Source organism: Hemitrygon akajei, unplaced genomic scaffold (assembly GCF_048418815.1).
Source record: "Hemitrygon akajei unplaced genomic scaffold, sHemAka1.3 Scf000164, whole genome shotgun sequence".
In the NCBI taxonomy this organism is placed as follows: Eukaryota; Metazoa; Chordata; class Chondrichthyes; order Myliobatiformes; family Dasyatidae; genus Hemitrygon; species Hemitrygon akajei.
This window is the reverse complement of record NW_027332050.1, coordinates 632,366-644,712: the sequence shown is the minus strand read 5'-3', so window position 1 is coordinate 644,712 and position 12,347 is coordinate 632,366. Positions and strand designations below refer to the sequence as shown.

General features: G+C 47.6%; 1 non-coding gene across 1 annotated transcript; it reads left to right on the top strand.

Annotated features, from left to right (window-relative positions):
* The first annotated feature begins 9,953 nt into the window (after nucleotides 1–9,953).
* trnal-uaa (transfer RNA leucine (anticodon UAA)) lies at nucleotides 9,954–10,069 on the top strand. The gene is made up of 2 exons: nucleotides 9,954–9,991; nucleotides 10,024–10,069. It is a non-coding gene; the product is annotated as a tRNA-Leu (tRNA).
* Nucleotides 10,070–12,347: the final 2,278 nt, after the last annotated feature.

Genomic DNA, 12,347 nt, shown 5'->3' with positions numbered 1-12,347 from the left:
TGCAGAACTCCACACAAATGTGCCCTGAACCTGTAACCCTCCATAACCTCCCTGTCTCAATGGAACGTACCAATGCAGAACTACACACAAATATGCCCTGAACATGTACCCCTCCATACCCTCCCTGTCTCATTGGAACGTACCAATGCAGAACTCCACACAAATATGCCCTGAACCTGTACCCGACCATAACCTCCATGTCTCACTGGACCGTACCACTGCAGAACTCCACACAAATATGCCCTGAACCTGTACCCTCCATAACCTCCCTGTCTCACTGGAACGTACCAATGCAGAACTACACACAAATATGCACTGAACATGTACCCCTCCATAACCTCCCTGTCTCATTGGAACGTACCAATGCAGAACTCCACACAAATATGCCCTGAACCTGTACCTCTCCATAACCTCCCTGTCTCACTGGAACGTACCACTGCAGAACTCCACACAAATATGCCCTGAACCTGTACCCCTCCATAACCTCCTTGTCTCACTGGAGCGCACCAATGCAGAACTCCACACAAATTTGCCCTGAACCTGTACTCCTCCATAACCTCCCTGTCTCACTGGAACGTACCAATGCAGAACTCCACACAAATATGCCCTGAACCTGTCCCCGTCTATAACCTCCCTGTCTCATTGGATCGTCCCACTGCAGAACTCCACACAAATATGCCATGAACCGGTACCATCCATAACCTCCCTGTCTCACTGGAAAGTACCAATGCAGAACTCCACACAAATATGCCCTGAACCTCTACCCGACCATAACCTCCCTGTCTCACTGGACCGTACCACTGCAGAACTCCACACAAATATGCCCTGAACCTGTACCCTCCATAAACTCCCTGTCTCACTGGAACGTACCAATGCAGAACTACACACAAATATGGCCTGAACATGTACCCCTCCATAACCTCCCTGTCTCGTTGGAACGTACCAATGCAGAACTCCACACAAATGTGCCCTGAACCTGTAACCCTCCATAACCTACCTGTCTCAATGGAACGTACCAATGCAGAACTACACACAAATATGCCCTGAACATGTACCCCTCCATAACCTCCCTGTCTCATTGGAACGTACCAATGCAGAACTCCACACAAATATGCCCTGAACCTGTACCCTTCCATAACTTCCCTGTCTCACTGGACCGTACCACTGCAGAACTCCACACAAATATGCCCTGAACCTATACCCTCCATAACCTCCCTGTCTCACTGGAACGTACCAATGCAGAACTACACACAAATATGCCCTGAACCTGTACCCGACCATAACCTCCCTGTCTCACTGGACCGTACCACTGCAGAACTCCACACAAATATGCCCTGAACCTGTACCCTCCATAACCTCCCTGTCACACTGGAACGTACCAATGCAGAACTCCGCACAAATATGCACTGAACCGGTACCCTCCATAACCTCCCTGTCTCACTGGAACGTACCAATGCAGAATTCCACACAAATGTGCCCTTTACGTTTACCCGCCCATAATCTCATTGTCTCACTGGAACGCACCAATGCAGATCTCCACACAAATTTGCCCTGAACCTGTCCCCCTCCATAACCTCCCTGTCTCAATGGAACGTACCAATGCAGAACTCCACTCAAATATGCCCTGATCCTGTACCATCCATAACCTCCCTGTCTCACTGGAAAGTACCAATGCAGAACTCCACACAAATATGCCCTGAACCTGTACCCGACCATAATCTCCCTGTCTCACTGGACCGTACCACTGCAGAACTCCACACAAATATGCCCTGAACCTGTACCCTCCATAAACTCCCTGTCTCACTGGAACGTACCAATGCAGAACTACACACAAATATGGCCTGAACATGTACCCCTCCATAACCTCCCAGTCTCGTTGGAACGTACCAATGCAGAACTCCACACAAATGTGCCCTGAACCTGTAACCCTCCATAACCTCCCTGTCTCAATGGAACGTACCAATGCAGAACTACACACAAATATGCCCTGAACATGTACCCCTCCATACCCTCCCTGTCTCATTGGAACGTACCACTGCAGAACTCCACACAAATATGCCCTGAACCTGTACCTCTCCATAACCTCCCTGTCTCACTGGAACGTACCACTGCAGAACTCCACACAAATATGCCCTGAACCTGTACCCCTCCATAACCTCCTTGTCTCACTGGAGCGCACCAATGCAGAACTCCACACAAATTTGCCCTGAACCTGTCCCCGTCTATAACCTCCCTGTCTCATTGGATCGTCCCACTGCAGAACTCCACACAAATATGCCATGAACCGGTACCATCCATAACCTCCCTGTCTCACTGGAAAGTACCAATGCAGAACTCCACACAAATATGCCCTGAACCTGTACCCGACCATAACCTCCCTGTCTCACTGGACCGTACCACTGCAGAACTCCACACAAATATGCCCTGAACCTGTACCCTCCATAAACTCCCTGTCTCACTGGAACGTACCAATGCAGAACTACACACAAATATGGCCTGAACATGTACCCCTCCATAACCTCCCTGTCTCGTTGGAACGTACCAATGCAGAACTCCACACAAATGTGCCCTGAACCTGTAACCCTCCATAACCTACCTGTCTCAATGGAACGTACCAATGCAGAACTACACACAAATATGCCCTGAACATGTACCCCTCCATAACCTCCCTGTCTCATTGGAACGTACCAATGCAGAACTCCAAACAAATATGCCCTGAACCTGTACCCTTCCATAACTTCCCTGTCTCACTGGACCGTACCACTGCAGAACTCCACACAAATATGCCCTGAACCTATACCCTCCATAACCTCCCTGTCTCACTGGAACGTACCAATGCAGAACTACACACAAATATGCCCTGAACCTGTACCCGACCATAACCTCCCTGTCTCACTGGACCGTACCACTGCAGAACTCCACACAAATATGCCCTGAACCTGTACCCTCCATAACCTCCCTGTCACACTGGAACGTACCAATGCAGAACTCCGCACAAATATGCACTGAACCGGTACCCTCCATAACCTCCCTGTCTCACTGGAACGTACCAATGCAGAATTCCACACAAATATGCCCTTTACGTTTACCCGCCCATAATCTCATTGTCTCACTGGAACGCACCAATGCAGATCTCCACACAAATTTGCCCTGAACCTGTCCCCCTCCATAACCTCCCTGTCTCAATGGAACGTACCAATGCAGAACTCCACTCAAATATGCCCTGATCCTGTACCGTGCATAACCTCTTGTCTCACTGGAACGTACCAATGCAGATCTCCACACAAATATGCCCTGAACCTGTACCCTCCATAACCTCCCTGTCTCACTGGAACGTACCAATGCAGAACTACACACAAATATGCCCTGAACCTATACCCTCCATAACCTCCCTGTCTCACTGGAACGTACCAATGCAGAATACCACACAAATATGCCCTGAAAGTGTACCCGCCCATAACCTCCTTGTCTCACTGGAAAGTACGAATGCAGAACTCCACACAAATATGCACTGAACCTGTACCCGACCATAACCTCCCTGTCTCACTGGAACGTACCACTGCAGAACTCCACACAAATATGCCCTGAACCTGTACCCCTCCATAACCTCCTAGTCTCACTGGAGCGCAACAATGCAGAACTCCACACAAATTTGCCCTGAACCTGTACTCCTCCATAACCTCCCTGTCTCACTGGAACGTACCAATGCAGAACTCCACACAAATATGCCATGAACCGGTATCCTCCATAACCTCCCTGTCTCACTGGAAAGTACCAATGCAGAACTCCACACAAATATGCCCTGAACCTGTACCCGACCATAACCTCCCTGTCTCACTGGACCGTACCACTGCAGAACTCCACACAAATATACCCTGAACCTGTACCCTCCATAACCTCCCTGTCTCACTGGAACGTACCAATGCAGAACTACACACAAATATGGACTGAACATGTACCCCTCCATAAGCTCCCTGTCTCGTTGCAACGTACCAATGCAGAACTCCACACAAATGTGCCCTGAACCTGTAACCCCCCATAACCTCCCTGTCTCACTGGAACGTACCAATGCAGAACTACACACAAATATGCCCTGAACATGTACCCCTCCATAACCTCCCTGTCTCATTGGAACGTACCAATGCAGAACTCCACACAAATATGCCCTGAACCTGTACCCGACCATAACCTCCCTGTCTCACTGGACCGTACCACTGCAGAACTCCACACAAATATGCCCTGAACCTGTACCCTCCATAACCTCCCTGTCTCACTGGAACGTACCAATGCAGAATTACACACACAAATATGCCCTGAACATGTACCCCTCCATAACCTCCCTGTCTCATTGGAACGTACCAATGCAGAACTCCACACAAATATGCCCTGAAACTGTACCCGACCATAACCTCCATGTCTCACTGGACCGTACCACTGCAGAACTCCACACAAATATGCCCTGAACCTGTACCCTCCATAACCTCCCTGTCTCACTGGAACGTACCAATGCAGAACTACACACAAATATGCACTGAACATGTACCCCTCCATAACCTCCCTGTCTCATTGGAACGTACCAATGCAGAACTCCACACAAATATGCCCTGAACCTGTACCTCTCCATAACCTCCCTGTCTCACTGGAACGTACCACTGCAGAACTCCACACAAATATGCCCTGAACCTGTACCCCTCCATAACCTCCTTGTTTCACTGGAGCGCACCAATGCAGAACTCCACACAAATTTGCCCTGAACCTGTACTCCTCCATAACCTCCCAGTCTCACTGGAACGTACCAATGCAGAACTCCACACAAATATGCCCTGAACCTGTCCCCGTCTATAACCTCCCTGTCTCATTGGATCGTCCCACTGCAGAACTCCACACAAATATGCCATGAACCGGTACCATCCATAACCTCCCTGTCTCACTGGAAAGTACCAATGCAGAACTCCACACAAATATGCCCTGAACCTGTACCCGACCATAACCTCCCTGTCTCACTGGACCGTACCACTGCAGAACTCCACACAAATATGCCCTGAACCTGTACCCTCCATAAACTCCCTGTCTCACTGGAACGTACCAATGCAGAACTACACACAAATATGGCCTGAACATGTACCCCTCCATAACCTCCCAGTCTCGTTGGAACGTACCAATGCAGAACTCCACACAAATGTGCCCTGAACCTGTAACCCTCCATAACCTCCCTGTCTCAATGGAACGTACCAATGCAGAACTACACACAAATATGCCCTGAACATGTACCCCTCCATACCCTCCCTGTCTCATTGGAACGTACCAATGCAGAACTCCACACAAATATGCCCTGAACCTGTACCCGACCATAACCTCCATGTCTCACTGGACCGTACCACTGCAGAACTCCACACAAATATGCCCTGAACCTGTACCCTCCATAACCTCCCTGTCTCACTGGAACGTACCAATGCAGAACTACACACAAATATGCACTGAACATGTACCCCTCCATAACCTCCCTGTCTCATTGGAACGTACCAATGCAGAACTCCACACAAATATGCCCTGAACCTGTACCTCTCCATAACCTCCCTGTCTCACTGGAACGTACCACTGCAGAACTCCACACAAATATGCCCTGAACCTGTACCCCTCCATAACCTCCTTGTCTCACTGGAGCGCACCAATGCAGAACTCCACACAAATTTGCCCTGAACCTGTACTCCTCCATAACCTCCCTGTCTCACTGGAACGTACCAATGCAGAACTCCACACAAATATGCCCTGAACCTGTCCCCGTCTATAACCTCCCTGTCTCATTGGATCGTCCCACTGCAGAACTCCACACAAATATGCCATGAACCGGTACCATCCATAACCTCCCTGTCTCACTGGAAAGTACCAATGCAGAACTCCACACAAATATGCCCTGAACCTCTACCCGACCATAACCTCCCTGTCTCACTGGACCGTACCACTGCAGAACTCCACACAAATATGCCCTGAACCTGTACCCTCCATAAACTCCCTGTCTCACTGGAACGTACCAATGCAGAACTACACACAAATATGGCCTGAACATGTACCCCTCCATAACCTCCCTGTCTCGTTGGAACGTACCAATGCAGAACTCCACACAAATGTGCCCTGAACCTGTAACCCTCCATAACCTACCTGTCTCAATGGAACGTACCAATGCAGAACTACACACAAATATGCCCTGAACATGTACCCCTCCATAACCTCCCTGTCTCATTGGAACGTACCAATGCAGAACTCCACACAAATATGCCCTGAACCTGTACCCTTCCATAACTTCCCTGTCTCACTGGACCGTACCACTGCAGAACTCCACACAAATATGCCCTGAACCTATACCCTCCATAACCTCCCTGTCTCACTGGAACGTACCAATGCAGAACTACACACAAATATGCCCTGAACCTGTACCCGACCATAACCTCCCTGTCTCACTGGACCGTACCACTGCAGAACTCCACACAAATATGCCCTGAACCTGTACCCTCCATAACCTCCCTGTCACACTGGAACGTACCAATGCAGAACTCCGCACAAATATGCACTGAACCGGTACCCTCCATAACCTCCCTGTCTCACTGGAACGTACCAATGCAGAATTCCACACAAATATGCCCTTTACGTTTACCCGCCCATAATCTCATTGTCTCACTGGAACGCACCAATGCAGATCTCCACACAAATTTGCCCTGAACCTGTCCCCCTCCATAACCTCCCTGTCTCAATGGAACGTACCAATGCAGAACTCCACTCAAATATGCCCTGATCCTGTACCGTGCATAACCTCTTGTCTCACTGGAACGTACCAATGCAGATCTCCACACAAATATGCCCTGAACCTCTACCCTCCATAACCTCCCTGTCTCACTGGAACGTACCAATGCAGAACTACACACAAATATGCCCTGAACCTATACCCTCCATAACATCCCTGTCTCACTGGAACGTACCAATGCAGAATACCACACAAATATGCCCTGAAAGTGTACCCGCCCATAACCTCCTTGTCTCACTGGAATGCACCCATGCAGAACTCTACACAATTTGCCCTGAACCTCTACAGGTCGATAGCCTCCCTGTCTCATTGGATCGTCCCACTGCAGAACTCCACACAAATATGCCATGAACCTGTACCCTCCATAACCTCCCTGTCTCACTGGAAAGTACGAATGCAGAACTCCACACAAATATGCACTGAACCTGTACCCGACCATAACCTCCCTGTCTCACTGGAACGTACCACTGCAGAACTCCACACAAATATGCCCTGAACCTGTACCCCTCCATAACCTCCTAGTCTCACTGGAGCGCAACAATGCAGAACTCCACACAAATTTGCCCTGAACCTGTACTCCTCCATAACCTCCCTGTCTCACTGGAACGTACCAATGCAGAACTCCACACAAATATGCCATGAACCGGTATCCTCCATAACCTCCCTGTCTCACTGGAAAGTACCAATGCAGAACTCCACACAAATATGCCCTGAACCTGTACCCGACCATAACCTCCCTGTCTCACTGGACCGTACCACTGCAGAACTCCACACAAATATACCCTGAACCTGTACCCTCCATAACCTCCCTGTCTCACTGGAACGTACCAATGCAGAACTACACACAAATATGGACTGAACATGTACCCCTCCATAAGCTCCCTGTCTCGTTGCAGCGTACCAATGCAGAACTCCACACAAATGTGCCCTGAACCTGTAACCCTCCATAACCTCCCTGTCTCACTGGAACGTACCAATGCAGAACTACACACAAATATGCCCTGAACATGTACCCCTCCATAACCTCCCTGTCTCATTGGAACGTACCAATGCAGAACTCCACACAAATATGCCCTGAACCTGTACCCGACCATAACCTCCCTGTCTCACTGGACCGTACCACTGCAGAACTCCACACAAATATGCCCTGAACCTGTACCCTCCATAACCTCCCTGTCTCACTGGAACGTACCAATGCAGAATTACACACACAAATATGCCCTGAACATGTACCCCTCCATAACCTCCCTGTCTCATTGGAACGTACCAATGCAGAACTCCACACAAATATGCCCTGAACCTGTACCCGACCATAACCTCCATGTCTCACTGGACCGTACCACTGCAGAACTCCACACAAATATGCCCTGAACCTGTACCCTCCATAACCTCCCTGTCTCACTGGAACGTACCAATGCAGAACTACACACAAATATGCACTGAACATGTACCCCTCCATAACCTCCCTGTCTCATTGGAACGTACCAATGCAGAACTCCACACAAATATGCCCTGAACCTGTACCTCTCCATAACCTCCCTGTCTCACTGGAACGTACCACTGCAGAACTCCACACACATATGCCCTGAAATATATGTGGATGATATATGTGGTTGAGTGGATATGACGGTTCTTACAAATCAGGCATTTATTCCGTTCTCAAACACACATCAAAAGTTGTCAGGATGGCCGAGTGATCTAAGGCGCCAGACTCAACGAATGAAAGTCTTCCGACGTCTTGGGTGTCGGTTCGAATCCCACTCCTGACAAAATTTGTCTTTAAGCGTTCGGTCGAGGCGACGTTGTTTCTGTAAACAAACCCTGGGTTGTTGAGGTGGATTAGAAAAACTGTTGGAGGATAAGATTATGTTTTTAACACTGTTCATCGTATTGCAACAGGTCACCGTACACCAAATTCTGGGTGAGTGATTTATTCAGGAAAAAAAAAATACACGGTGAAGGATCTCGACCCGAAACGCCGACTGCTTACGCTTTTCCACAGATGCTGCCTGGTCTGCTGAGCTCTTCCTGGCATACTCAGCTATTCAATATATAAAAGTTTCTGAAGTGAAATCATTGGTTGTCAGATTATTTAATGGATGGGTACGTGAGCGTACATTATCACCTGTTGATCAAAGGTCTGATGGCTGATGGGTAGTAACTGTTCTTGAACGTGGCGGTGCGAGTCCTGAGGCTCCTGTACCATCTACCCAATGACAGCAGCGCAAAAAGAGCATGGCAGGATGGTGACGACCTCTGACGGTGGATGCTGTTTTCCGATTACATCGTTTTATGTGGATCTGCTTAATGTTTGCGAGTGATTTCCCGTGATGGACTGGGCCGAATTCATTAACTTTTTAAAGATTTTCCTTCAATGGTACGGTATTTCCGTACCACGTCTTGATGCAGACAGAAAATATACTCTCTACGACACAACTATAGAAGCACATCAAGGTTTTTGATGTCATGCTGAATCACCGCAGTCTCCTAAGAAAGCAGAGGAAATAGTCATACCATCAATTTAAAGTTAAATACGCGCCCCGCCTCTGATCCTCCAAGGAGAACTAGCTCAAAAACCTTTGGTTTCCCTCTGCTGAAGACAACAATCAGTCCTTGGTCTTGCCGACATAGAGTGATAGTGTGTTGGCACATCTTGTTTAAAACGATCCCCTCTTAGTTGAAATGTATGCCCTAAGAGGGGATCGTTTTAAGACATGTAAACCCTGGAGCGGAGATAATTTCTGCTGCTCTACCAATATCTATGCCTGAAAATCTAAGAAACGTCTGTCAGATCCCCCCTCATCTCCGATGCGCCAGAGAAAAAGAACAAGTTTGACTAAACTCTCGTTATTGCACAAACAGTCTCATTCAGGTAGCATCTTGGTGATGCTCTTCTGCACACTCTCCGAATCCGCGTCATCCTTTCTCTGGAGGATGGCCTGAACGGAGTGCAGCACAATTCCAGTGCTGTGATGCTGTACGCTCTGATTCCGCACATGCTCGGCAATCTGAGAAAATGCATCCCGTCCATATTCATTTAAAATCCCAGGATATAGAGTGTGTTTATATGTATACCCGCTTAACAAAACAGTCAGTCAGACTATTCCGAAATACAGCTGTTTATCTGGCATGTGGAGACAGTACTGCAGGGGCTGTCAGGGTGGCCGAGTGGTCTAATGCGCCTGACTTAATGCGAGCAAGTCGCTTCCTAGTAAACGCGAGTGTTCTGGTCTCCACCTGGAGGCGTGGGTTCGAGCCCCACTCCTGACAAATACTCTGTTTTTCACGTGCTGTTTTTATAATGCAATCACTGTAATTTTACTGAGCGACCAAAGCGTGGACTGTTTGGGAGTATGAGAAAGAATCAATTAAGATAATATGATAGGGAAAGAATGTTGTACCTACATGCCTGATATTTCAGAAAATATAACTGACTTGAACCAGCACGTAATGGAAAAGGTTGTGGAGATGAGGAAGATGGGAGAACAATTTGAAAACATTTAATGGCGGAGGATACCGGTGGGAAGGGCTATGGGAATGCTTTCCCGGATCGGGAAAATAGATCATGCATGGAATTATAATAGTGACTGTGGTATGTATTTTGGGTTGTTGTGTATGTGGGTTCTTGAGGATGGGCTGTAGTCAGTTGATAAAAGGGACTTCGACCAGCCCTAAGGTACCGGTGGTGTCCCAGTGTCCCAGTCCAAGTACACTGATGGGGCGAAAAGTTCTACCCTGCAAAGTAAAGACCCTTCCCCTATGTATATGAACCCGCTTATGAGGAAGTGGAGGAATTACCATGTGAGCATTGTTGATCTGGAAAAGATCAACAAGGAGAACTGTGGAAGAAATGTTGTTATTAGCCAGATACTAAGGGGTTAAAGAGGTTTTTTTTACACAGCAGCCTTCAACTCCTCCTGGACTGAGTGATGTTCTGTTTCTTCTATACTTGAACTGTGTAACTGTTCTCGCTTCAAGGCTGCAGGTAGAAGTAGCTTCCAATAGATAAGGAAAATAGTAACCTGATTATATAATTTTGTACTGTGCTGAGACATGATTATTGAGTAAAGGAATTATCTGCTTGCATTCTGTATTTCACAAACATGCTTGGAAGCTTTTGATAGCATACACTATGTCTGCACAATGAGAAAAGTCTGTGTACTTGGGGAGAGTCTCAGGAACTCTGCTTTAAGAGGTTGAGCTCTCCATAATACGTATCATGTTATAATAAAGACTTTCAAAAGCGATCTCCCTTCGTGTCCGAGTAATACCTTTTCCGCTACATTGACAAAGTGACGTAAGGTTTGAGTGCCCATTTAGGAATCGCATGGTAGAGGGTAAGAAGCTGTTCCTGAATCGCCGAGTGTTTGCCTTCAGGCTTCTGTACCTACTACCTGATGGGAACAGTTGTAGAATTTCATAACACATGCCGGTGATATTAAAACCGATTCTGATTCTTGTGAAAGGGATTCTTGATCAGCGTGGTGAGTAGGCTCAGTAATTGTAAATGATGTTGAGTCCAGATGAGAGAGGTGTGGCAATTTCTGAAGTCATAGTAGAGACGGACTTAGTGATCATAGTACAGTCTGCCACAGAAACTTTCCTCCCTCCATTGACTCCGGCTGCATTTCCTGCTGCCCTCGGAAAGCAGTTAGCATAATCAAAAGACCTTTCCCGCTCCTATCATTCCTTCTTCTCACACCTTCCATTGGGCAGCAGACATAAAGGAGTGAGAACACACATTCGGCAGGATCAAGGACAACATCGGTCCTACTGTAACGGCACCTACAGAAAGTATTCATACCCAACTTCAAAGTTTTCATGCTTTTTTTTACACCATTAATCCACACGGGTTTAATTTTTTTTGCACTGAATAACAGAAAGACTATTTCGTGTCAAAATGAGAATGAAATCTACAAAGTGATAAAAAAAATCCATTCTATGTGTATTCACCCCCTTTAATATGACACACCAAATCATCACTGGTGCAGCCAATTGGTTTTAGAATCCCTATAATTAGTTAAATGGAGATCACTGTGTGCAGTCAGGATGTTTCAATTACACCGGGACCATTCCCTGTTGCGTCAATGTCCTGGCAAAAGCTGCACCAAGAAGACAAAAGAACACTCCAAGCAACTCGGTGACAAGGTTATTGAAAAGAAAAAAAAAGCTGTAGCACCCAGACAACAGTTGTGTGTGCAGTCTCTCCCATCTCGCCACTGAAGCTTGTAACTGGCGCGGCCCGGCAGCAGCGGCCTTTCAGACCTGGTGTTACTTTAATTTAATTTTCAAATTTAAGTTTAATACTCAATTTTCGATTAGGGTACATGGATAACAGAGCGGCTATCTACCATCGCCAGCTACCACTACAATACAGAGATCGCCCAAAAACAAACCTCCACAAAGATCTGTTGGCTGAATTACGCGACGTCGGCTTGCTGAGGGGAACGGGCCTAAATTCCGCGGACTCCCCTGATGCTGGTAACCGGAGATGGAGACATCGTAACCGATGTGCGAGAAAGCGGAAGCGAGGCAAGCAGGCAGGGGT